General features: G+C 29.0%; 1 protein-coding gene across 2 annotated transcripts in view; it reads right to left on the reverse strand.

The window, feature by feature from the left end:
- Positions 1 to 19,081, reverse strand: part of LOC122520213 (probable E3 ubiquitin-protein ligase bre1) — a 52,219-nt gene that overhangs the window by 31,572 nt on the left and 1,566 nt on the right. Inside the window, exon 1 of one of the 2 annotated variants that reach the window (XM_043640268.1) lies at positions 11,068 to 11,358. The exons of the other annotated variant lie outside the window; for it this stretch is intronic. The gene's annotated coding sequence lies outside the window, so the exon portion shown is untranslated. Of the gene's footprint in view, positions 1 to 11,067; positions 11,359 to 19,081 lie in introns of those variants that run through there. 2 annotated transcript variants of the gene reach the window in all.

Consider the following 19,081-nt stretch of genomic DNA (forward strand, 5'->3'; position numbering starts at 1 on the left):
AAAAAAAAAAAAAAAAAAGAAACACAATTGGTGGCATGTTTCCCTAATATTAAATAGAAAGAAAGTTATTATAAAATAACCAACCGTGTACTACGTTTACTCGTGACAAAACTCGCTTATTTCTTTTCCGGTAAGCGTGAGTGATTGCACCTGCACTTGCTTCTCTAGGTTGGTTTCGCTAACATTCGCTTTGCGACGATCCCGAGTAACACCTGACAGGAAAGTCATCGTTAAAAATTCCGTTACACGCGTCTGAACCCCGATTGCGTATTCACACCTGCGTGCGTTGTGTTGTCTCTTTACAAAGCAATGTTCTATGCTTTCGATCTTCGATGAAAGTCCCGGACTTTGCGAAATAGCGAAAATAAAAAATAGAAATTACTAACAAATTACGCTAACGTTTTATTATTTATTTTAATTTCAATAATTTTTTTGTAAATTGTAGTAATAGTAGTAATAGTAATAGTAGTAATAGTAGTAATAGGGGCCACCAGAAATTATTATATGACTAAAATTTGAAAAATTATGCATATAATTTATTTACAAATTTGTATTTAATTATCATTTTTAAGTGGCTATATTTAAGATTCGTTTTTTGTAATACTAATTTTTAATTGTTCAAATTATATAACTTTTAATCCTAATCATTTTGTATGTAAAATAAAATAATTTCTATTTTTATATCGATTATAATCAAACCCGAACGTGCACTCGAAATCGAATTTTCAAATTGACGAATCAAGACATTGCACGGAATAATCGAATTATGCAAATAAGAAGATATTATATTATTGAATCCATTTAATCAATAATTTCTCATTCTTAATCCAGTTATCATCAATTACAAATGTTCAGATAATTGTATATTCAGTAGAATATCAGTCGAACAAACATTCATTTATCTCATTGTCAGTGTTATCGAATGATGATCGATTGCATAATGCAAAAATAATAGATATTAAACGAAAGGATAAAAAATTATTAATCATTCTACTGTGAACATTAATTTCCTTTTTATTTTTATGCAATTAAACAAACTTATCGATTCATTTTCATAATTAATTTAAATACTAATAATAATAATAATAAAAAATACTGACTTCAACTAATGCTTGGATGCTTTAGAATTGCACAACTACTTATTAGATTTGTTATCATTTTTCTAATATCTACCAAAAAAAAAAGAAAAAAAAAAAAAAAAGAACCAAAGCAACAATAGTACTTATATCGAGAAAAAAAAAATGAAATGACATCGTTGAGAAGTCTATATATATAATCGAACAAAAAATTACATAAAATATATTTTGATTAGAAAATAATTAGGCAAATTTCGTGACAAATTTTCGATGATAATTTTGGGAAAAAAAAAAAAAAATAAAAAGAAAACCAAACGATCGTTAGGAAATATAATACTACGACAGGTATAAAAAAAAAAACTGGTGTGTGTACTTATGTACGCACGTAAGAAGTTATACTTCTTTGACGTACCAAAACGAATATAACCTCAATAACCTCAAAAATAACTTCAAAAAAAAACTTCAAAGAAAAAAAATAACTTAAAAAAAAAAATAATTATTATTATATATATATAAGAAAGAATAAAAAAAAGAAAAAGAAAATATGAAAATATAGATATCAGTCCACACTAAATATAAGAGAGATATATCTAATTATTTCACGCGTCACAACCATGGCGCGGTTACAGCATTAGTTCTCGTTTCGATCATTTAAGTAAAGCAGCGCTGAGTACGTTTAGTATTTGGATGGGTGACCCGCTTGAAAAAAAAAGGGGAAGAAGAAAAGAAGATAACTTCATGCCGTATACTTGAAATCGCTTTGCCGCGCGTCATAAATACCGACAAACTTCATGGTGTCGTTTTTCAGACGCTAGGAACAAAATCACTCCCCATTACATTTTCCCCAACGCGCCAAAAGAAGTATAACTTCAAAAAAAAAAAGAAAAAAGAAAATAAAGAATTTCTCGTAGTATTGAATTCCAGAATGAAAAATCGTCGTTATCGCGTTCACGGTAAATTTAGAAAGTCCGGAAGGTGGCAGGAAATTGCACCATTGCAGCACCATGGTGCACTGCTGCACCAGGATTTCTCGGCGGCTTTTAGGCTCAACGCTTTGACTATTACTATTACTACTACTACTATTACTAGTACTAGTACTACTTTTTCCTCTTTTCTTTTTCTATTTTTTTTTGTTCTTCTTCTTCTTCTTCTTCTTCTTTAGTTGCAGTAGCAACAGCAAAATATACGGCCAACCGATTCGACCATTAACGCGATTGTTTCGCCAGCTTTTAGAGAGAGGCCTTCGAAGTACGCCTATCAAACATAATAATGATTGTTCTCTTTACTTCGACCCGATCCCTTTTTAAACTCAGGTACGGATTTAATCAGACCAAAAAAGGCTCCATACACTTTTCTTCGATTATAGAATTTAATCATTAATAATAAATCAAATTAATTCATTAATATTAAATTAATGATTGATACGATTTCTAATACATATATCATAATCATATGATTTATCTATAATATAGATAAATAATAAAATAATAATATAAATAATAATATAATTTATTTATTATATTATTTTTAATATTATATAATAAATTTAGAAATTTTTGTGAAAATATTCATAAATGCGATAGAAAAATTAAAATAACACGCTGTTTAACATTGGTTATAAGAATTTTGGTTGAAATATATATATATATAAATCCACGATATTTAGTTAAAAATTAAAACTTAAATTTACCACAAACATTTGTTTTAGATTTCAAAATAATTGATTACTCATGGGGTAATAATTTTACTAAATACTACATAATATTGTAGACGATTTAAAGTATAATTCTTGTTTAAATCCGAGCCTGTGTTATTATCTTCCTTAACCCTTTCCTTAAGTATTTCTTCGTCTTATTCTTTTTTACAAAGATCCGTCTTTCTCTTTTTCTTTTTTGTTTTTTTTTTCTTATTTTTTTTTTATTATTTTTTATTATTTTCTCGGCTCATTCCTCATGCAAATCTTGTACCAATCGTAAAACGTTCGTTCGTTCGTTCGATCGGTTCCGTTACTGAAAGCGATGGTAGCAAGGTGAGAGATACACGAGTAGGGCAATAATAATGAGCAGAGATGAAATACTTGTGAAGGGAAAGAGGAAGGAGAAGTGGAGGAGTAGGGTAAGCAAAAGAGAGAGAAAGAGAGAGAAGAAAAAAAAAACAACTCGTGATATTTATTCTTCGTAGAAGGCAAAGTACGATTTTACGATCCTTTACGAACCAATGAATTCCTGTATATGTACAACTTTTTAATAGTTTCAATAGTAATAAAAAAAAAAAATATACATTTTAGACACACCTTTTAGATCATAAAATTTTCAGGTACATTAATATTTATATATATATATATATATAAACAAACATCGAATTAGAACGAATAAAATTGATTGTAAAAAGATAATAAAAAAAAATATTATATATTAAGCAAGATTTATTTTATATTCATATACGATCAAACGATATTTCATAATTACTCGAAAATCTTAAATGTGTTTATCCTAGTAAGAATATTTTATATTACCGTCCTTGGTTTTGTTTATTTATCATCTTGCACAAAAACTAGATCCATTTTCTATGGTAATATTATAAGAAATTGTAAGTACCCTTAATTTGCACTTGTATAATAATATCTTTCGCATATTTTTCTTTTCTTTTTAATTTAATCGTGTATTAAAATAAACGAAGAAATAAAAATAAAAAACAGGAAATAAATAAAAACTATAAATATGTGCATATTGAAAGCATAAAAGGTATGAAAAATTATACGCGTACTTTGAATCATGATCATCAACGTGATATTAATGAGAATCAAAGAAACGATTAATTCAAATATCTGCTCGATAATTAGTAATAATAAAGAAAATCCGATTAATGTTAATTCTATAAATAATTCTGACGTATAGAAGGAGGAAGAGTTATGATGCACGTGTTCAGAATTCTTTTTTACGTACCTACGTATAATCATTTTTTTTTATCGGACCAAAATAATCTCAACGACGACGTATAATATGTTATTTTTTGGCCTTCGTATCAAAAATAAACTAACAACGCTATGCTAAACTAACAAACTTATCCAAGTACCGTTATTACTGCATAAGATGTATTTTTATATAGCAATGCATCGTTCCCTAGTTAATGACAAACCTTGATAACGCTATTCGAGAATTGAAACTTCATAACAAGCTCTTATTTTTCTGATGATGATTTTATTTCGACTTTATTCCAATTTCATACTATTTGATAATAATGTTTCGTTATGCATCTGTGCAAACAGAAATGTTCAAATGTTCGATGTTGAACTTTTACACATTCTTGGAGGGAATTCTCGGTAGTCATTATTTAATCATTAAAAAATTATTAATTTATTATCTTGACATTGATCGATGTCCGATAATAATGTGGAAAATTTTATCGAATTAGTCAGTCAGTCAGTCAATCAGTCAGTCAGCCAAGTAAATCATATTACGAACAAAATATGTATATGAAATATAAAACATACGTATTATATTATAAGCAATATAAATTCTTTAATAAACTCACTTTCGCTCAATCGTTTATAAAAATTCCTCGTGCTGTGTTAAAGAACGAAAGGTGAGAATTTCTTTCCAGTTCGATGATCATCGCGTCAACGACAGAATCCTATAATAACGGATTTTCTCTCGCATTCTTTATATTATATCCTGTTTAATATATATATATATATATATAATATATATGTATATATATAAAAAAAAATGTTTAATGTGAAAGTGAGAGCGATTATTAGCTCTGGAAGTAGAAAATATAGCAATTTGATGATAAAAACAGATGGAAAAAGTCATATACCTATTTCCAGCTTGTTTAATGTATATATATATATGTATTATATGTGTATGTGTGTAGCTACTCTTCAAACGATTCGCGATAAATGTATTTTTGTGCAAGTTGCAGATTAAAATAAACAAGGCTAACGAAAGTGGATCGTAAAATCAAAAAACGATCGATACGAATCGAATCAAAAGATACGCTTTTACTTTTGCGATAAGAAACAAAAATAAATGTTCCAACGAGTGTTATTAGTTTCCAAGAAGGGAAGTCAGTTTTTTTTTCTTTTTTTTTTCATTTTTCTTCCTTAAGTTTTATTTATAAGTTCAATTTAAATATGTAACATCTGACAAATAAAAATGCACTTTACGAGAGTGTTTATGTAATTTTATGCGGCGAGAGAATAGATAGATGCAACGTTTACTTGTAAATTAAAAAGAAAGATAGAAATAAACTAGCATAATAAGTAACTTTATAATCGAAATGAAAAAAATTTGTAAATCTATGCAAAATCGAGATGTCAAAGTTTATATAAAATGAATACAATTTTTTTCTAATTAGCATTATATTATTCTTTTTTTTTTTTTCTATCCCTCGAGAATAATTTTGCGTGCAAAAATAAAAAAAAATAAAAAAATAAAAAAAAAGAAATCAAGAAAATGAAGAAACAACAAGATAAAAGAGAAATAGAAAATTATCGGAAAAAGACGAATAAAAAGACGAATAAACATAAATAATTTTTCCAACGATATAATTTCAAGATCATTTAAAGTAATAATTATATTTCCAACTCGATTGAAATTTTTCCTTTAAACGTGACGAACCTCCCCTCTTCCCCCCCCAACGCAACGTCTCTCACGTGAAAACGTGATTGCGTAGAGGAAAAAAAAAAGAAAAAAAAAGAAACAAAAAGAAAACAACATGTTAGTTAAATTAACGCGTGATAAAGTTTTCTAACGTAAAGATATTATTTAAAAACAAGTTGATCGTATAATACGCCATGAGAAAATAATTCGTAATTCAAGATAGCTGATAAAACTGTTAAGCTTCGATCGAGCTTTTTTCCCCCTCGTTATCTATAATACATGCTGAGAGAGAACTAACTTCTATTAAATTGATCGAAGAAATAGTGATCGGATTAAAGAACGTTCGCCGACTGCAAAGCCGATATATGTATGCAAAGTTCTTACTCGTTTACATGATGACTGACTCTATGACAAAGACGCGAACTAAATTTAGATATTTGAAAATAATTTGGAAATTCAAATGGAATATCTTCTAATTTTGTTTCTATTAAAATAATCTATATATTAAATGTTTGATACCATTTTAACCCTACATTAATGGTCATATTCACACACACACACACTTTTCTCTATTTATTGAAGTTATACTTCTTTTGGCGCGTTGGGGAAAATGTAATGGGGAGTGATTTTGTTCCTAGCGTCTGAAAAACGACACCATGAAGTTTGTCGGTATTTATGACGCGCGGCAAAGCGATTTCAAGTATACGGCATGAAGTTGTCTTCTTTTCTTCTTCCCCCTTTTTTCTCAAGCGGGTCACCCATCCAAATACTAATCGTACTCAGCGCTGCTTTACTTAAATGATCGAAGCGAGAACTAATGCTGTAACCGCGCCATGGCTGTTGACGCGTCAAGTAATTCGATATATCTCTCTTATATTTAGTGTGGACTGATATCTATATATTGATATTTTCTTTTTCTTTTTTTTATTCTTTCTTATATATATATATATAATAATAATTATTTTTTTCTTTTCTTTGAAGTTTTTTTTTGAAGTTATTTTTGAGGTTATTGAGGTTATATTCGTTTTGTATAACTTCTTACGTGCGTACATGAGTACACACACCAGTATTTTTTATACAAATAAGAATATAATCTTTTTATTGATTGTTAATGAAACAAAAGGTATTATATCTGAAAAAAATTATTAAAAAAATATTTCTACGACTATATAAGCTTGTAGACGCGCGTGCATGTGTGTAAGTTTGTATGTATATACGTATACCGTAATCTTGTCGAAGTATTCATTACGCATAATAAAGTTTCCTCAATTTTCTTGAGCAAATCTATGGCTAATTCTACTCCGCTACTAACTATCCAACAGGTAATAACTCTGATAGATACATATGCGTACATAAGCGTGAGTGATGTAACGTAACGGTAAACGAAAGGGGTAACTGCACTAACTTCGAATTACGAGTGAACATCTAACAGAGTATTTATTAATGTCTGTTTTAAATATAGTTGAATCGAAAAAAAAAACAAAAAATAATAATAATAAAGAGTAGAAGAAGAAAGATCACAAATATGGAAACGCATTTCGTAAGAGTATCAAAAGGAAGTAACGATCGAGAATATGAAAATAATTTCTAAAATGTAACTCTTAAAAGAGAATAAGAAAGAGAAAATGAATACATAATTTGCCATTCTACTTGCAACACGTTTCTTCCGAGAATCTTCTATTTCCTATGCTTGGTAAGTAAATATATATATATATATACACGCACGCATACATACGCAAAAATGGGCAACAATCTTCTTCCTCTTCTTGTTTCTTTTTCTAATACATAATGATGAACGTGTATTTTCTGACATACATGCCTTACAATCATTATGAGAGCGCACTATAGTAAAACTTTTACATTCGCAAGAAAAACTTTCCAACGTATTGAATACATTTTTAATTAAAGAATCAGTGCACGTCAATTAAAAAACCCTCAAAAAAAAAAAGAAAAAATCAAATAAGTATTATACTTTATCATCATATCCCCCTCCCTAAAAAAAAATAAAATTGTTAACGTTAAAAATAATTACCGTAGTAGACTCATCAAACGGAAAAAAAAATAAAAAGAATTTCTCCAATATATCTTCATTATTTGCTTACAATTATTATACATATCAACTTTCCACGACTAACATGACTCATTTCACGTATATACGCGTGCAATTAAATTTCATTTATGGGAAACACGCTCGAATAATCCTTAGATTCGATTAATAAATATTTAACAATCGGTATATGCCGTTTGATCTAAATAAAAATATGTACACATCTCCTCCTAGTTGGTAAGATTTAAACGTTCATTTAAATAAATGAAATACAATATGTGAATTCTCTCTCTCTATCTTGACCAATCACGATTCAATTTCATTTTCATTATAAATATTCTTATTCTTTCGTTTTGTCTTTTTAGAAAGGGGTTTACCAACCAGCCTATATATTTCATCGAATATAAACTTGGTGTTTTTATTGTTTATATCGAAAAGATTCGCGTGAGAAATAGCGGGCATAACCGTTGTGTGCGAAGTCCTTATCTTGTTGCCAGTCTACCGTAAACTTGACTTTACGAGCATGGTTCTTGAACGAGCTTACTTGCTTCGAAGCGTGGCACTATGATGATGATATACATATATACAATTTTTATATATATATATATATATATATACACGCACACACACATTCCTTTTACGCACGTTTCCTTTGCATTTCGTCTCGTCTCGTCTCGACGGTGTAACGGTTACTCGTTTTGCAGTAACGCACCTCTTATTCTCATTGCTAAAAACACACACCGCGACTCTATTCTAATCCCATCGATGCTTCCGTCAATCCGAGATGATCGATAATATTTCTGCGTTATAATATTTATTTTACTTTTTTTTTTTTAATCCCATCGATGCTTCCCCGTCAATTCGAGATGATTGTTATAATATTTATTTTATTTTTTTTTTTTATATTTCATATTAGTTTCAAATATATCTTTCTTTTTTTTTTTTCTTTTTGGTGAAAACTTTTCAATCGAGATTCTATCGAATCTCTCGAACTGCGAGAAAGTTCGATCGATGATATTTGAACCCTCGAAAATTTGTGAAGTATTATTAACAACTTTACCGACGACTAACTTTTTCTTTTTCTTTTTGTTTGTTTCTTTTTTTATCTTTAAATAACGTTTAACACCACGTGCCTACTCATTAGAATGTATAGATAGGATATCGTATAATGAATAGCCATGGATATCTTTAAATATGCGTGTTTATAATTTCTAGCCGAAAGGCATAACGGTATGTAACCGCCTCGATAGCGTCCTTCGTAACACGTCATTCTACAAAACATTTCAAAGGACTAATAAAACGTACAATTTTAGAATCAAATTGATGTTATTACCGTTAACGAAATTAACTTTCTTCTCGATGTTTTATACATACGTACGTATATTATTGTATATACGAAAAATTTCAAAGTTTTCTTTAAATTTCAAACGTAGAAACAATTTTCATTAGATTAAATCCTCGCTACTATCTTACGACGAGAGATCTCGAAAACTATAATAATAATAATAATAATAATAATAATAATCAAGAGAAATAGATGATTAATTTTTGAACATAGAACACGAACTTCAATGAAAAATAATTACTAATTGGAAAGAATACTCTTTTTTTCTTTTTCTTTTTACGACATAATTAAAAGTAAAAACGCAGAGAAACTAACGATTAGAAAAGAAACTTAAATCTATTGGATGAACAATGAAATTGTTAATTATTTATTTAAATTATATTATATATATATATATCGATTTCGTGCAAGAATAGTTTGAGAAAATTTGCCGTAATTTTCTCGTATCGTTTAATGATAATATAAATCAAAATAAAAATAAGTTTTAGTACGGATTATTGGCACCTGCAATTAAGAAAAGAACAATACTCGTCTCTATGCAATTTTTATCTACCTACACGCGCATACACGCGCGCGCATTCATTGAACACATTTATAATAAAATAAAATAAAAATAAAAGGGACCAGGATTATTTACGAGGCATCGTGAAGAGTAGACTCTCGTGGAGAGGATTGACGATGCTTTAACCTTGCCAGACGCGTCGCAAATACCGACAAATGATCTACGTGCTATTCGTGCACACACGGGCACGCATACGCATACATAAAAGCCAACGGTAATCAAGAATCTCAACCGGCTGCTCGTTTCTAACGTCGAGACGGGGATGATATTTTCCTACCATCTAAACTTAACACATCCCTACGGTCATTCGTATTCTAACGAATAATTCTTATTTTAAATTTGATATTACACACACAAACACACACACACACACAAATATATAATTATTTGCAAAGTCAAACTGATCAAAATAAATAGTTCGATTTTGTTGGTTTATTTATTATTATTATTATTATTTTTTTCATTGGTCCAGGTATTTTCATTAATCTTCTTACCGTACTTTTTTTTTCTTAAAACAACAACGAATCATTTTTGAATATATTAAAAAAAGTCAATTAGATTCTTCGATAGTATATACCACCCGAGATATTTCATTTCAAATGAAAGGCATGACGAAATAAAATATGACGTTTTGCTAAGTACGTGCTAGTAAAAGAGAAACTTATAAGAAATTCTCCTATTGAAAAGGAATGAATCAATAAACTCGAGTAACGTTTCCTGTAAAAGAGTCAACATCCGAATTATGTTTTGAAAAAGTTTTTTTCTCGGGTGCAATAATAATTTTTATTCTATATCGTACCGGAAAATCAATAATTTAACGATATTGTAAATGGTAATAAAAAAAAAAAAAGTCTGAAACATGTTCGAAAAGAGGAACGATGAGAGGTCCCGCAATGAAGGTGTCATTTCCAGCAGGAAGAAGATAATAAAATATTACGTCATATTGTCTCTATTGAATTCGATCGATGGGTATTTCTCTCAGGGCCAACGCACAGTTTCCTATCCTATAGAAATTATTTTACTCACGTTTCTTTCAACGAGAAATCCTTGACTGTTGATTCATTTTTTTTAATCAAAGATAGAATGCACAAAGAAACGATTAAAATTTAACGATATTCGTTCTTAAATTAATAACGACACAAATAAATGACACAAAGAATCAAAATGATATAATAACGCAATCGCAAAATTGACCACTCGTGATATCACACGATAATCATTATTAAATAACGATAAGAATTCGTAAAAAAATATCGTCTTGTCGGATAAATTTTAATTCGATAATTTATATATATATATATATAATAAATTTAATTTAAATACCTTTTTATAGACTAGATTTTTCTAAAAATGATCTATCAATGTCAAATAATGCGAGCAGAAAAAGGTTTAAGATTTATCCGACAACCCGTTACAAAGTAATATCCTTTTACCTGTATATCGCCGACAAGTTTGACAAATGACCGGCCGGCCATTCACATTGATCGAACGCCGGACGAATATTTGATAATCGATAGCTGAGATTTCTTGACAACTGACTGTTGTATATTCCTTTCTCGTGTGACCTTATATGACAACAACAGCAGAAGAAAATACACGAAGCTCGATACGTAAAGCTGATGTTTAAATGGTGATTTGAAAAACAATGAGAAATAAGCGTTCTTTCTTTCAAGAAGAATACAACCTATTCACGCTACGGTCGTACGCAGACTGGTCTGCTCAGCCGCTTGGGCTGCTGCTAGTGGTAGCGAACAGAGGAGTGGGGGTAACTCGTTGTCTGACTACAGACGGCGCCTAACTACTCGAAACTTGATTGGTCGACGTGCCCGACGTCGGTTCGACACCCGCCGCTAGCTACTTTACACGCTCCCTACATCAGTTTCTCTTCACCTAATTGTAAGATGCATTTATTTCTATCCTTCTTACTTCATTTTCTTCTTCCTTAAATATATTATATTTTAAAATATATATATATATATGTAAAAATAAATATGATATAATAATATAAAATATATAAAATAATATATAAATATATAAATATATAAAAATAAAATTTTATATATATTAAATATATTAAATATATATTATATTTAAAATATTATCATTATTAAATTATAAATTATATAAAATATGATCATAATTATATTATTAATTCCATATAAAATTTCGAATTTCGATAATATTTGTAACATTTATAATGTTTATTAATGGTAATCGATAAATACTTTTTTATCATTGTTTATCAAACTGCTATTAAGAAATAATCGTTAAGAAAAGAAAATAAATGGTTGGTATCTTTCTTGCTGTAATAAAAATGTTACATCATGTTTGTAATAGTAAAAAGTGTTGAATACTATACATTGTTCGATAATTTCTCTGTTATAATCGATAGAAGATTCTGTTGACTTTTTCTGATTGTAAAATATGTATGACTTTTTTAAGGTTGTAATTGTAAGTTATGCATATTGAGAGGGTATGGACTAGTACATTATAAAGATGACATTGGATTTGTTCTGTTGAAAAAAAAAATATAAGGAAAAAAAAGGTAAAAAATGATAATGAAAGAACTTCATGCAAAATCAATATGTTAATATAAAACGCAATTACGAACTCAAATCTTTCCTGTCATTATCATCTGTTGGCGATAGAACTTTTCATAGAGGTGACAAGACGAATGAGAAAATTTGGTTACCTTTGAACCGTATAAAAAATTTGGCATACAATTAAAAAAGACGTTAACAAAAACCCTAAAAAGAAAGAATGTAAGCATTCGACGTGTTTGTGTATGTGTATTAGTACCGAATTATGTAATGACAAACTACGTTGTAAAAGAGAGTGGTGGTATAATATTTGCAGAAATGCATCATTCTGAGAACGTAATAATGTACAGAAAAAATTATGTTACATTTCGAGGTAATTACTCATCTTAACACATTCCTTTTGTTAATTAAATGTTCTGCCTTTTCGTATAACATAGATGTTTGATGTTTCTCAGATTAACTATTCTATTTTTTCTAATAATTTACACCATTTTTTAATAACAAAATATGTTTACTGTGAAAAGAGATTCTTCATAATTTGATTTATTTTTCAAAATATTCAAAGAATATATTTATCAATAGATCGTAATATTTACCATATTAAATCGTACAGAAAATATGTATAGGCGATAAAACGTTTAACGCACATTATTATTATTATTATTATTATTATACATACTATAGTTATATCGGATCAATTTTACGGCAGATGAATTCGTTGCTTATCGCTATTCTTTCATATAACTTAACGATTTATGTTTGCCATTACGTACACTTATGTGCAGTCTATATTTTACTCTAAATTTAAATAGCGTTCAAGGATTTTCTGTTTATTTCTCGAATAAAAGAAAAAGATTAATTTTTAAAAATAAACTTCTTACATTTGTAACTTGACCTAAATGAATATTTCCAAAGACAAGATTATACTGAAGTTATACACATCATTGGTTACATTACAGAATAAATGACTTTTTTTGTTGTTGTCTCTTGACGATTTTCTTAGAAAAGAAAACATGATCGATCTTTGACGAGTTCTGTAACGTACTACACAATCTAAAAGGAAGATTTTTTTGCTCGTAATTACATCGAAGATTACAGCGAAACGATCGTTTAATGCATTTGTGCTTTTGCATGTCGACAACGTTACCAGGAGCCTGGTGCTAATACAGGCGTTATTGCAAAATCTCGAAATCGCATGATACGCACTCGAAGTGCACTCGGTTGCGCTTGAAATATCACGGGATGGTGAATATTGCATGCAGGAAGGATAACGTTGCACGCGCACCTTGAATGTTAAATTAGAAAATGTTCGTTTTCTCCGATTTTGTAAAGTAGCTCTTATCCGATTTCTTGATTTTGTGAAACTCGATAAAAAATAGTAGAAAATGTTTACCCTACAAATTTAGGAAGAGAATTTAACGATTATTCTCTAATTTACGTTTACAACTAACCTACGAGAAATTAGAATAATTATATTTACAATTTGTAAGTAATAATGCCTTCTATCGATATTTAAACATATATAGGATATAATTAACGAATCTCATCAAATATTCTTATCAATTACTTATTTTAGTTTTTTATTTACATTTTTAACAATAAAAATAATCTCAACAACCCATCATATCTTAAGTCGTGTTCGTACTTTCTATACTATAAGATTTCGTTATAATTCTTCACTATTTAAATAATATTTGGACTCATCTACTTTCTATATACTTAAACTTTACTTTCAAATAAATCCAAAAATACTTTCACGTAATATTTGACCGATCTACTTCTTCATTTTCTTTTTTATATTCTTTTTCTATATTTACTAAATTAGTCGAAAATACAAAAATAACTCGTCGTATCTAATCTTGTACAACATTTGGTAATTATAACGATTAACGATTGGCTTGTCAAAAAGGAAAAAACCGGAAGAAAAATAGAGATAGAGAAAGAGAAAGAGAGAAATAAGATACTCTCTCCCCGCCCCTTTTTTGTGGTCATGGTTAAAACACAAAATATAAGAATATGTTAGTATACGTTAGCAACTGGGAATTTGTACAACGCGACACACAATCACGATTTATTCCTCTTCCAAGTGCGACTCGTATATTTTCCAACACATATCTCTTTGACCATGACAGTGTATCCCTTCCCCCTTTTATCTATCTTTCTTTTAAGGACATAGAAAGAGAGAGAGAGAGAGAGAAAGCATGAAACAGTTAACGACGGCAGTCCCCAGAGTTTGCTTGATCGGCATAATTCTACGTTTGAAATGGCGTCGGGTTTAATCGAGCGCCGTGTAATTTACGATTTTCTCCGGATAGGTTCTCTTAGTCGTCCCCATATGACTTCCCGTCCTTCATCGGTCACGGGTCGTCGTTGTAAAACCGTATACTTCTCGCAAACATACATAAGTGGTTACACGTATCGACTAATTTCTTATCGAATATTCTAATTATTTTCTCACATGACCAGGATTAATTAGTGAATCATCTTTATACACTTTACTAATATATTTATATTATTTGTTTTTTTTTTTCTTTTTATAAACCGATCAATGATATTTCTGATTAGATAATACATGTTATTTTAGTCGTGCGCGATGTTTCTCCAACGGGATATGACACTCTCTCTACGTCAAGAATAGAATTATTACATTTAAACGTTTTAACCTTACGATGCGTTACTTGACATCTATTTTTATTAAACTAATGTAAGTTTCTTTTTTCTTCTCCCATTTGCCTGACTTTTTTTTCTTATCATAATTGTAAGTTAATGATATTATAGTGCATATATATACATAAAGAGAGAGAGAGAGAGAGTACCTTATGAATCATTTAAAATTAGGTGAAATACGGAGTGGTGTAAAATATAGTGATAACGAAGGGACGACATCCTCTGTGTACGCGTGTGTATATGTGTGTATGTGTGTGTGTGTGTGTGTGCCGAGCAAGCAAGTCTAATCAAATTGACCCGTAGCGGTGATTAAACAAATTGAAAGGTCTCGAAAATGTCAGAGGAAGGCTTTAAACTATCTGCCGAGAGTAACGAGGAACTTCGTACCTTCGAGAATTAGAATACTCTAGATGGTTTGTGTAACGTGACTCATGTGCATCCAGATTTCTGAATACGAAAATATATATATCGAATTCTTAAAAAGGTGCGAGAATAATAATATCGGGAAATATCAAAAAACTAGTTATGATAATATTATTTGCGGATTATTTGCATAATGAGTTTTCTATAATAAATGTAGAATTATCTCGAATTAAATATTGTTTATAGAAAAGAACGGATAATTTTTAGAACATTTTTCAATTCTACTATATATATATACGAATTAACTTATGAAAAATTATATTTATGAAAAATACGATATCGAATTATTATTTAAATCAATGTATCTATATAGGATATAAATAAAAAATAATATATATATATATTTTTAAATAAATTAATTAGAAGGACACAAATAATCCAGATATCATATTTACATCGGTTCGATTTATTTTAAAAACAACCTCAATATAATAATAAGTTGTAACGAGACAACCAAGGCCTTTTCGTGACTTCTGACAATCTTCTCAGCCCGACCTCGAGAGCATTTTTAGATAAACGTTTTCAAAGGATAATATCTTTGAAGGAATAACACAAAACTCTCGAGTATAGTAATTTTACTACTTTCCCCCTCCCCCCACCCAACCCTCTTCCTCTCCCGCCCTCCTTTATGAGATGAATACTATTAACATTTGTCGACTCACAGTTGTTTTTAAGTTTATGAATATTTAATTTAATACTTCTCACGTTTTTCGACAAAATTCTGTAACCATAATTGAGATATGTAAATAATGATGATCACAGTTTCCAAGTTTATACAATGTGCAAAGAGAAATCCTGATTTTAAAGATTATATCATTGTTAATGTCATGCATCTCATTTTGACTAAATATAATTCAGATAAATTCGATATTGAGCTATATTATTGTAAATATTAAGAAAACTGGATAACCTTTACTCATACTTTTAGAATTTGCGATCGGAATTTTGTCGATGTTCTAGAAAATGTACAAAAAAGAAAAAAAAGAAATGACTAAAATAATATTTTAAGACGCGATAATAGAATTTTAATCAACCGATTCCAGCCCCTCGTCGTATTTTTTCCAAGTTTATAAAAATCAAATTAGATATCGATCTATCTCTTTTTTTCCTCTCTCTCTCTCTCTCTCTCACACTCTCTTTCTCAGCATAAATTAATACAGAAAGTCATATAAATTTGGAATTATTGATCAGATCTTTATGTGTTCTTTTATATATGCATGCAAAACGATAAGAAAAACTTGAAAAAAATTTTACAAAACATTTTGAAGAAGAATTTTTAATCGACGAAATTTTTTTGGATTTTTGTTTTTTTTCAATCGCTCAACAGATAAACGTTATTTTTATTTTTTTTTATTGTAATTCACTAATGCTCCTTTACAAAAACATTTTATAATAAAGATAATAAAGAATTAAGATAAAAAATGGAAAATCAGTAATTACGAAGTAAAACGAATACGACACCATTACTTCCGTTGATCGATTATCAACATGCTACTAATCGCCATTTACACGGTGGCTCGATATAATAAAGAAAATTACTCGATAATAACGGAAATATGCGCGTCCGATAAATGAAGTTTATTATGCGAATATTCTTAATAATATCATTCAATCAAATATTAATAATAAATATATATATTTCGTATACAATTATCTCGTAAGTATATGTATTATATTAATATAATTGTATAATTTGTGGTCTTGCGTATAAGTCGTATAATTCATATTCCTTATAAAAATAATAAAAAAATATCTCTTATATAATTAAATATATTAATATATATGCAATAATATTCCTGCGCAAACAGAATTTGGTTACCAACTGCGATTTATTTATTTTCTCGTGTTACTTATTATCAATTTTAATGCCTGTAATTTGGTCTTATTACTGTAATATAAGATAAATAATAAATGCTCTGTCATCGGATAAATTATTTTTAATATCTGACATCTAATGTCGTCATTAAAAAATTTTACAAAATGTTAAGATGAAAGGAATGGCAGATTCGTGCGGGTGAAGCAAAATATTAGACAGTAACGTTGGTAATAACAATCGAGAAAAGGAACATCGTTTTATGGTGAAAGATTCATCAAACTGTAAATAAACTAACTAACGGAACAATCATAGACTCGTAACATACAACTCATTGCGAAAGACAAGCCTATTTCTGGATTGTACGATCGATCGTCAAAACCTAAAAAGGAGTTTCACGGGCATGGCGTACCAATCTTAGAAAATTGTTCACTTTCCTAATTTCCTAATGCTAACATTCCTATATTCGCTGTCTCGAACTATGGTAAGAAGACAATTATCTGAGCTAATTAAGTAACACGATGTGTTACGCATAATTGAATTTTTTATGTAACGTAATAGTTTTATTTTTATACGCGAGTGTGTATAATTATTATTATTATTATTATTTACATATAAAAAATACCATTTACACGCATCATATTTCATGTATTTAATCTGAAAATATTTTTTTCACCTAGATAAGAAAATTATCTCGATTGTCTGATTTTTCGTGAATTGCAAGATATTTTAATTGTTTTCAAATATGTTTATAAATAATAATAATAATAAGAATATGTATAATTATATTATAAAAAACTTTGTATTATGTTATCCGTTAGATGCAAACGTATGATGAGATTAAATCTTTGATGAGATGAACGTACGATGGAAGGTCAACGGAATGTCGATGCAACGAAAGATATTTTTATTTCAAAATTTAACAGGTTTGTATACGTATATATATTCACGCATCTATGTAAGTATTTACTTACAAAACGTAGAAGTGAAAGCAATGCAGCCAAGTGAAAGTCAAATTTACTACAATATCCTTCGTCTCTGAGATCTTGCGAACGTAATTAATCAAGAAAAAAGAAAAAGAAAGAAAGAGAAAGAGAGAGAGAGATTAACGACGACGATGATTCTCAAGAATCTTTTTCTTAAGATCGTGCGATTTTCTTACCACGCTTATTACAATCGTTAATTAACAAATCGCGTAGCATATTTTAAATATGAGTAAGAAAATGAAACAAATATTTGTCATCTTTATTTTCAATCGTTATTTAATAAGAACAATATTTACACACCAAGTTGTTATTTGATTTTTTATTTGCTTTGCATGATAATTTTTATATATTAACATAAATTTATATAACGATTGTTTTAATTAACATTTATTAATAATAAGACGAATTTTTCTTCTATATTCAGAAAGAGATCCTACTGTTTTCTATCAAGAAAGAATTATAACAATTTACTAAAAAACTGTTCCATTAGGCGATAAATTATCCATTGTTGATCTGGAAACAGTCGATTGACTAGATAACTCACACATTGTTACGTTGCGTATGATAATAGTAGCATCAGATTAATAGTCAGACAAACAAATATGAATTGTTTTCAATTTCTTCGAGTTCCTATTTACGTACTAAGAATAACGATCGAATTTATTCTTTTTCGTTTCGTTTGTAATCAAAATATGATCGTTTTTTTTTTATAACGCGTTAATAAATTGAAAATCTCGTGTAATAATTTTACAGCAAAACATACAAATAAATAAGAAAAGAAAAATATTTTAATTAATACGATTTTACTTTTACGATCAGTGTTGACTCAATGATTTTAATTGATCGTTGGAAAAGTTTGCGAAAAACTTAAAGGGGGACGTTTCAATGGAAAAGCCCAAAAATGGTCAGCAATACCTCTATCGATAGTCGTAACGAACTGGTTCGCGATTTTAATTAAACTGGTGAAAGGAAATCGTACACGACTTAAAAAGAGAAAGATAAGAAAATTATTTTCGCA

The sequence above is a fragment of the Polistes fuscatus genome, unplaced genomic scaffold (assembly GCF_010416935.1).
Source record: "Polistes fuscatus isolate 324 unplaced genomic scaffold, CU_Pfus_HIC Scaffold3, whole genome shotgun sequence".
Taxonomy (NCBI): Eukaryota; Metazoa; Arthropoda; class Insecta; order Hymenoptera; family Vespidae; genus Polistes; species Polistes fuscatus.